The sequence below is a fragment of the Pipistrellus kuhlii genome, unplaced genomic scaffold (assembly GCF_014108245.1).
Source record: "Pipistrellus kuhlii isolate mPipKuh1 unplaced genomic scaffold, mPipKuh1.p scaffold_m20_p_9, whole genome shotgun sequence".
Lineage (NCBI taxonomy): Eukaryota > Metazoa > Chordata > Mammalia > Chiroptera > Vespertilionidae > Pipistrellus > Pipistrellus kuhlii.
Window position 1 is genome coordinate 48,292,821 of NW_023425595.1, and position 9,977 is coordinate 48,302,797.

Below are 9,977 nucleotides of genomic sequence, written 5' to 3' on the forward strand. Positions count from 1 at the left end.
ATATACCTTGGTTGTGGGCATATCCCCAGTAAGGGGTGTGCAGGAGGCAGCTGATCGATGACTTTCATCGATGTTTCTAACTCTCTATCTCTCTCCCTTCCTCTCTGTATAAAATCAATAAAATATATATTTTTTTAAAAAATTAGAAATGAATTCTATAGTGGCTGTCATGCAGACTTCAGGCAGTTAGGATGAAATAAAATCATTTAGAACAGCAAGCACAATGCAATGAGAAGTCACAGGGATAAATGAAGTTACGTTAGCAAAGTGTGCTTGTTGGGCAACTGCATCCTACAAGGAGAAATGACTTTCTAGGGAAAATCCAGCATGAAGGTCAATGCCTCAGGGACTAAATGATGTCACCGATATGGGCATATGAATTCAGTACATCTATCTATTAATTTATCTCTCTAGATGACTATGAACCAAAGCCCCTTGATCTCTATAGTTAGTGAGCAGAGGTATAGCCATGAGATTGCCATACTCTGTCCAATTTTCAGGACACAAAACTCATTGCAGACATAGACTGAGTCTGAACAATAATACCAGTTTATTTGAGAAGAAATACATAAAATGAAGCAAACAGGAGTTAGCAATGGGGAACTTTAATGAAGAACATTCAACACCCAATGCCAAGAAATCAGAAGAGCCACAGCAGTGTGTTTTTGCTGAGCCATGCAAATAGCCCTAATTTAAACAGTGATGAAGTTACTGCACTGTAACTTTTGTGTCTCTGGTAGGAATGAAACTTCTGTTTGGGGCCAATTTAGGTTAGAATAGGGGCGTCTTCCAGAAGTGGTTAGGTTGAGGTAGACTTGTGGAAGGTTCTCCTTTCTAATTCCTCCTAGTAACCAAGTTTCTCTTATCCTAATTTATAAAATGGATTTTTTTCCCAGGGAAATAATTGCTCTGAAATAGTTCAGCCCAGTTTCAAGTGTGTGCGTGAGTAGAGGAAGCCAACTCTTCCAGAGCCTGATCTGTTACCTGGATAAGGAGATATCCAGTTTGCAGAGCTGTAGAAACAGAAAACCAAATTCTGAGTAGAAGGAGTCATTTCTTTACAACAAATGCTTAGAGAGTATCTTGCAGTGTAGTCTTGGGGCATGTACAGACCATGATCCGTGCTCCCACTGAGTGAACAGTGGAAGGTGGAAAACAGGGATGGGGCACCCACACCACACCAGGGAGCTGGAGTGGCAGCGCTGGAGGAGACAAAGAACTTAATACTTTAGTGACTTTTAATTAGTGATTTTCTGCACAAGCCACCCTCTCTGTGGTGGGGAATGTTCCAAAGCTTGACAACTTTAGGGGAAAAAACTGTAGTAGTTTTGATCAAAGCCCATAAAATGGAAAGCAGACCCAGCCAGTGTGGTTCAATGGCTGAGCATTGACCCACGCACCAAGAGGTCAGGCTTCTATTCCCTGTCTGGGCATATGCACAGGTTGTGGGCTTGATCCCTGCCGGGAACTGATTCCAACATGTCATAATTACAAGAGTTTCATGGAAAGGTTGGTGAAGCTCAACAAAGGCTGAGCCACATATGTAGTTTACCTGTTGGAACGGCTGAACATCACTTTCCCCAAATCTGAATAAGATTGTCTGCTGTCAGACAGCTCAGGGCATCTTAAATCTTTAGTATGCCCCCTGTTGGCAAAACACCTAAACAGCGTAGACTATTCCCTGACTCTGACAATGCTCCTGTAAACCCTACCCTTGCCTTAGGATAAATTGTACTAATAAAAGCAGGGTCTGAGTCAAGGGAAAGTCTTTAGCTCATTTAGCTGAAGCTCCTCTGATTCCCAGTGGCTTTCAAAATTATCTTTCTACCTTGGACTCCTTCTTGAATCTATGCACAGCTCCTTTCTCCAGATTGCTGAGCCCTTTGTAATACTGGGACAACAACCTCAGCAGATCCCCAGCTGCAGGATATGCAGGAGTGTTTCTCTCTCATCAATAGACTTTTTATATTTCTCTTCCTCTCCCTTCCTCTCTCTAAAATCAATTAAAAAAAAAACCACATACACATATTTTAAAAAATGAAATGGAAAGTAGCTCCTCTGAACTATTTGAACATCATTCACTCAACAAATATTTCCTGAGCTCCTTTGTTAATGTACCCCCTCTCCACCCCCCACCCCCATCCCAATGCTGTGGATGGACATTTTTTGCCTTCATTTACAAATGGCTCAGAGAAATAAAATGATCAGTCTAAACCACACAGCTAGTACATAGACAGTGGACCTGGAATTTTAATCAGGACATGTTCTTTTCTAAAAATGACATTCTCCTCTCAGCCAGAACGTATTTCATTTTTAGAAGTCCCCCAGGCGTCATTCTCGTACAGAACCTTCATCTTAGATGTGGAATCTGAGGCTCAGGCAAGTCTGATTCAATTTGATTTGAGTCCATAAACATTTATGTGCTAGGCACCGTGCGAGAAGGATCCATACCTCCAGAAATCGCCGGCTAACTAGGGTTACATCCTTATCCGCACACACAACAGGCATTCCAATACAGCGGCAGCGGGATCACACTCCTTCCATGGGTCCAGCTGATTGATGTGACTGACCACAGGTGCCTCTACGGAGCATCCGTCCAACAAAAGAAGCCCCTGATAATATTCGCATAATTAACTTTCTTCTCCAGTGCTCCAAAGGCAGCTTCTGCCAGGCTGCCATTCATTTTGAAACTCCTAACCTCTACTCACATTGGGTCACAGGCCAGATAGGAGCATAAATCCAAAAGTAAGTAGATTTCTGAACTTCAGAGGCAGGGCAGTGCCCAGATGGGAGACTGAAATTGTCAAAGCTGCTGCACCTCTAGCCCCAGGATCTCCTCAAAGGAGTATCTCCTCAAAGGAGTATCTCCGGAGAAGAATTGGAACAAAGCGAGGCTCCTTTCTTCTGTGGTTCAATGGGGGATGGAGAAGCAGGCAGGATGAAGTGGTGATAAAATGGGTGGTAACAAGAGAAATGTTAAGGACACAGTTAAAATTAAATGTCCCAGGGCCTTCCTTTAAAGACACAAGTATTTGAAAAGTCATTAGAGGATATCAGAGTACAACTTTCTATTCATTCATTCATTTATTCAATCATTCATGTAGCCATGGAAAAGTACGTTTTCAATTCTAACTGTTTTCATTGTGAAGCATGTGATGTAGGGGAAATGAGATTGTAGATGTCTCATATTTGTGAGCCCTCTCCCCTCCCTGGATTCTAGATGTCTTATATTCAGGTTCCGCCTCTCATTTTTTACTGTAATAAGCTACTGATACTCTCTGAATCATGAGGTCTTTCCCCGTAGAGCAGGTCTGAAACCATCCCTGCCCTGTCCCTCTACTAGTCCTTAAAATAATGAAATAATGGGTTGGAAGTGAAACTTTAAACTTAACTCTGCATTGCTGGTGAAAATAGACATGATTTCCAGAGCTATAGAGGAGAAAAGGGGTTATGTCAATGTTACCAGGTGCTTCCTTTGTTTGATGGGAGTTCGGGGATCATGACGGACTCATTCAGTGCTGTTTCACAGTGATTGCACAGAGTCCATTAATGAAGGACCGAATGAAGTGCTCAGATGTTTATTAAGTGTCCATTTATTAGTTAATGGACACATAAGTTAAAGCACCTTATGCAGTTGAATGCAAGCCTTCAGTCCATGAGTACATACATTTTTATGAATATCTTGTTTTTCTTTGGAAATAATTTCATTTGATTGTAATTTTAGACAGCAAACCAAAGTCCTCCTTCAGGGATGCTCCTAAGGGTAGATGTACCCTGCCCTCCGCTTACTTAGTTCCCCAGACACACATCTGCCCTTTTTCAGAGTTGATACTATTGATACATCAGGTGAACAACCAAAATATTATCCCGAGAAGTGTCAGATTCCACTGCATAGTACTTATAATTTAACTGTTATTTAGCATTTATGGATAACATACACACACTTACAAATTGTTTTACAATCATTTTATAGTTGCTGTGTGAGAGATAATTAAAACAAAACCATTTTAAATGAAGCTACTCAAAGGGACAAAGCTGTTGTGCCAATAATGTGCTATATAAATGCAAATTACCAAGATTCGTATTCCAGTGAAAACTGCTTATATCATTTTTCATGAGGCCAACATGTAAATATTATAATAGTTTCCTGATTTATAGAGCACTTGTCTCCCTAAAAGATAACCATACCTAGCCATGCATTATTAAACGGATCTTCCCAACCCCCAGGGATGAGTAAATCTGTTTGTTCATTGATCCTTTCAAGTCAGATCCTACAACAATGTCCAGCTCATAAAGGTCCTCAGTGTTTAACAATTGACTAACTGACTGGCAGACTGACTGAATAAGGCAGCATTTTAACAAGGTTCATGGCCTGACTGGGTAACACAGTTGGTTAATTGGTTAGAGCATTGTCCCAATATGCCAAGGCTGCAGGTTCTAACCCAGTCAGAGCACATACAAGAAGCAATGCTTTGACCCAGTGTTCGGCAAACTCATTAGTCAACAGAGCCAAATATCAACAGCGTAGGAATAAAATTTCTTTTGAAAGCCGAAAACCGACTTCTGCGCATAGGCCACGAAGTTTCAATGGCACTGCACGTGCGCACCCGCACATGGTATTTTGTGGAAGAGCCACACTCAAGGGGCCAAAGAGCCACTGTTTGCTGACCGCTGCTCTAACCCACTGAGCTACCTGGCCATGGTAAAGAAATCTATATTTCTAATGCTCTGAAAATGAAAATGAAAAAGAATAAATAATGAGAGAATTTGCTAGTAATTTGGTGAGGTTAATGTTCTGGAGAAGTAACCCCAACTGAACAACAATCTGAACGTTTTAGGTGCCCAATTAGCCAATAAAAATGTAATCTCGGGGTATCTGTGTCTTCATTGGTATGGATAAAACAGCAGCCTCATCAGTGGTGTGAACAGAGCAATCTACAGTTTACATTCTATTATAGAATCCCTGTTTCATAGTAAAAACAAAGCTCATCTTAGATTCACCACATATTTTGGGAACCCTGTATTAGAGACGCACTATTAGCCATTCGTGGAACTAATGTACTGAGAAATACAGTTTGGAAAATACTGGTTTAGAACACAGAAAAAATAGAACAGAAAAAGCAGTCCCCATGGTGGTTGCATTTCTCATAAGGAAACAAATCACACTCCTGTTTATCTTTGGCACTTAATAATCACAAGAGATTTTGAAACCTTGAATCCCCAGATTTCTTTTTTTATTTTTCTACTTTTTAAAAATATATTTTATTGATATTTTACAGAGAGGAAGATAGAGGGATAGAGAGTTAGAAACATCAATGAGAGAGAATCATTGATCAGCTGCCTCTTGCACACCCCCTACTGGGGATGTGCCCACAACCAAAGTATATGCCCTTGACCGGAATCAAACCTGGGACCTTTCAGCCTGCAGGCCGACACTCTATCCACTGAGCCAAACTGGTTTCAGCTCCCCAGATTTCTTAATACCACCTAGGTAGGGGTGTCGAACTCAATCAGAGAAGGGGCCAAAATCTAAAATCCAGCCTAAATCGCGGGCCGAATGGTTTACTGAACAGTCATAAACTGTCATTGTGATGGAAACGCAGCGGAGTGCAGTGATGACAGCGCAGTGCGGGCCACATTGCAAGGCCTGGCGGGACGGATTTGGCCCGCGGGCCTTGTGTTTGACACATGTGACCTAGAGCATGCCATTTTTTTCCTATATAATGTAGTATGACTGTATCTGGGGCATTTAAATGACCCCTTGGCCTTTATTGATTCTGTAAACATGAGAACAAAGTCTTTTTAGTGAAGCCATTTCTGTCATTTCCCCCCCACATCATTAGAGAGCAGAACAGTGCCCTGTCTTTGACCATTGGATCCATGTGAGCTATGCCTTGGCAGAGCTGTGAGTCCCATACAGCCACCGTGGCCCTGGATTGGGATGATGGTGGTGCATGCCTCTGACTGATTTTGATGATAGTTGAACCAAGCAAGAGCCTGACTGTGTAAACTGCAAAGATCATCCCTACCGTTGCCACGCCAACTTGCTTCACTATATAATAACAAAAAGAAAAAAATAGCCTTGACCTTCTGACACAGATTTGAGCACTTTTCACGCATTGCTTCGTTTTATCCTCACTACAGCCCTATGGGCTGGGCACCATTACAGCCCTTTCCCCACTGAGACTACTGAGACTACAGAATCCCTTTGGAATATTCGTTTCCTAGTATAATGCAAATACCTCTGCTATTCCCAGATTTTTTTTAGCTCATTTATTTTTTAATCCTTACTTGAGGATTCCATTGAATTTTAGCGAGAGTGGAAGAGAGAGGGAAAGATGGAGAGAAACATCGATATGAGAGGACCACATTGATTAGTTGCCTCCTTCATGCTCCCCAACCAGGGCCCGGGAGGAGCTTGCAACTGAGGTACGTGCCCTTGACCAGAATGGAACCAAACAGTCTACAGGCTGACACTCTCTATCCACTGAGCCAACCAGGTAGGGCTGTGATTCCCAGATTTTTATGGTAAAAGTGTCATTTTACTTTGGCCTTTGAAAGAACGTTGGATATTTTCAACCGTAATAAGTAGGCTGGAACTCTAAGCAAGAGAAGGTTTAAAAGATCCCTTGAGCTTGAAATGAAGGTCACAAGGTCAACTTTCAATACATCAATAGTCCTCTTCCCTCCAATAACTTAATCAACTTATGGCACAGAATTGATCAAATGAATATAGCTTTCTTTTAAGTCTAGCCTGAATGAAAAGAATGATTTTTTTCATTTTGAAATGACTGGGGGGAAAAATCAAAGGAAAAATGATGGCTTATGTGTATGAAAATCAAATAAAACTCAAATTTCAGTGTCCATACATACGTAAGGTTTAATTGGAACATAGCCACGTCCTCTCATTGGCATGTGTCGTTGGCTGCTTGGTGGCTATCCAAGCAGATACCAGGTCCATAAAGCCTGAAATATCTGGACTCTTATGGGTAAGTTTGCTTGATTTAGAGCATTGTGCTTTTTAGTGCTCATTCATCAAACATTTTTGAGTACCGCTCTCTCCAGGCATTAAGGAGACTGAGATCCAGGGAGGTAGGGAAAAAAGCTGACACCAAACATACAGCATCCAAAGTGCTTTAGTAGAGAGATGAACACACAGCTCAGGGGACTTTGGAAGGAAGCAGTAACTGGGGTGAGGCAGTGGAGGGGTTCAGCAAAAGCTCCAGGAAAGGTTCTCCAACATAACCGTCACACAATGAGTGATAGGGCAGACCATCTGGAGTCACTATTTTGCAGATGATGATACAGAAGCTCAGAGGGGCCAATGGCTTGCTGAAGAACAACTGGTAAAGCCGGGTCAGGACAAAGCTAGAACCTACTTCCAGGCTTCCCAAGTCCAGGCCCATGTGACCTACAGAAGGAGGCTGCATGACAACAAGGGAAGAACCCTCTGGCCCTCTGGGCAATAGGGTGGGAGGCCACCCAGAGGGGAAAGGTCAGGTGACTGCCTCAAGGAGGAGCTCAGATTCAATCCTGGAGACTAGGAGTGGGAACTGAAAATGCTTGCTAGTCTGGGACAAATGTGATTTCTGAATGACCATTCAAACATGTAGGCAGTTTCTTTGAACTGGGAGATACTGTTCCAGGAAGTTTGTGCTTGCTTGTATGTTAGGAAAGCTGGGGCCAAAGCCTGGATTTTGTTACCTGCTTTGAAATCATTGGGAATAGCCCAAGTTTTCTGTCTGGCTTATTTCCATCATTCTGTTTGGGACACATCCATGGAAGCCTGGAAGAGGAGAGCTGTCCTTTTAAGTTTAGCCATTTTCCAAGCATTTTTCATTTGTTTAGTTTTGGCAAATGTGTTAAATGTTTGCAATGTGTCAGAAACTGTAACATTTCATTATTTCAATAAATCATGGTTAGGTGTAAAAGGCTGAGCACATACATATTTTATCTCATTCCTGTAACAAGTCTGTGAATTGCAGGTTTATAAGAAGTGGAAGATCAGGACAAGAGTGGGAGAGGAAAAAAGAATTGGCCTTAATTGAGTGCCACTTACAGAATTCAGAAGCTGTTTCCCATTTTTTGCTATTATGAATAATGGGGCAGAGAATAACATCCTACAATAACACTGAAATAAAAACATTTTATCAGGCAAAAATATTTATCTAAATTATTGATTAGCCTTGATACTACGTGAGACTACCCTATATTCCTCCAGTGGCTCTGAATGTCCCCAAGAGAAGTCATAGATCAAACTGATACTGAGCCTGACCTTGGTAATGGCACCCATACCTCCACCTCCTGCTCCACATGGGAGAACATGAACACCTATTGAAAATCTGGGACATAGTATTTGGAGGACTCCTTAATCTTGAGTCCTTATTCTCCTTTCTCCTTCTCCCATCCTAGTCCCCACAATCTCCAACTCTGACCTGGCTTAGACTGAACCTGAGGGTCCTTGGAGCTTGATGCTGGTGAACTCATGGCCTAAGAGAAGGAAAGGGATTCTCTACTTTCGCTTTGGGATTTGGGCTTTTCCTTCCTAACAATGGGAACTAGAGCATTTGCAGAAAGTCAATATTCTTCCTAATTAAAGTTCACAGCATGTGAAAAATTCACCGTTAGGAGTTATGATTTATTTTCCCATCCAGACTCCTTGATATTGTAATTAATAAATGAAAATCCAATAACTTTCTTTACCACTGAGATGCTCTTTGTCTTATCTCTGCATTCCTATGTCTACAAGAGGAGACTGAGTGTAGAAATTAGACATGGGAATATTAGTCAGTTCCAGAATTTGATTGGTAACTAGGGGGCGCTCAGGAGGACCTGAGCTTCTGTCTACACCACAGCACAAGGTACAGAGCTCAAGCTGCCTGGGAATGTAACTCTAGTTTGCTACTCACTAGCTGTGTGAGGTTGGTCAAGTCATTTAATTTCTCTGAGTCTTGGTTTCTTCATCTGTATAATGAAGGTGATATTGGTACTTATATTTATTGTAGATACCAGTACCTAGGGTGATGAATATTAAATGAATTAGTAAAGGGTTTAAAGCAGTGCCTGAACATAAGCACCCAGCAGATATAAGCTGTTATGGTTACTTAAACTTGTCACTGAATTACAGAAAGGAAGAATCAAGTAAGAGCTTCCCTGAGAAGAAACATGTCATCCTTCATAGATTACTCACTGGGCAAGTGGATCTCCACATCACATAAGATGTATTTGCCATTGAGGAGATTGATGTGCATGAACCATTCATCTGTGTTTTTCGTCCAGACACTCCATGTGGCAAATGCTGAGGTCCGGGAATAAGATCTATTCATTCATTTATCAGGCTCTGAGCTACAGTGCAGAGGTCCACATAGCATGTGTCTAAATATTTATATCAACTTTATCAAAGCAGCAAATCGATACATAAAAAGTTTTATCATACTTCAAGAAATTCACTTTCAAGATGACCTGGAAAGCCAGTCGCACCCCCTCCCCCCACTACCATAGATGAGGCAGTGGAGTTCCCCCATCTAGGGAAATCATATATCCAGAGTGCAATGGATAAGCCTCACCCTGGGAAAAATCACCTTCATGATCATGGTATCTCCCCTGCCAGGTAAATATTGGAAATCCAGGTTTGAATTTGGAATTCCTGGAACTCTTAGTGTTCTGTGCCCAAATGTGGCATCAGTGCAAGGATTGCCAGCCCTGACACTGCCCTCTCTCCCACCCAACCCTGGCACCTTCTTTTCCCACCCATTCAGTTCTTCAGTTCTGCACCTGTGTCCTTGCACACTGGCATGTGGATGCGCTCGCTTGCATGTCCCTGCTCTGTGTACGGCTCACCCACATCAGGGATTTGAGGAGGTGGACGACCTATACAGCCAGCCCCTACTCCCAGGAGGCCGTGTACCGGTATAGGGAAAAGACTACTGGATTTAGAATCCTAATCTGGGTTCAAATTTTCCATCTTCCACTTGAGA

The 9,977-nt window shown here is 42.1% G+C and overlaps 1 pseudogene; it reads right to left on the reverse strand.

Moving 5' to 3' along the window:
* Window positions 1-9,463: 9,463 nt before the first annotated feature.
* On the reverse strand, window positions 9,464-9,618 carry LOC118713866 (annotated as a pseudogene).
* Window positions 9,619-9,977: the final 359 nt, after the last annotated feature.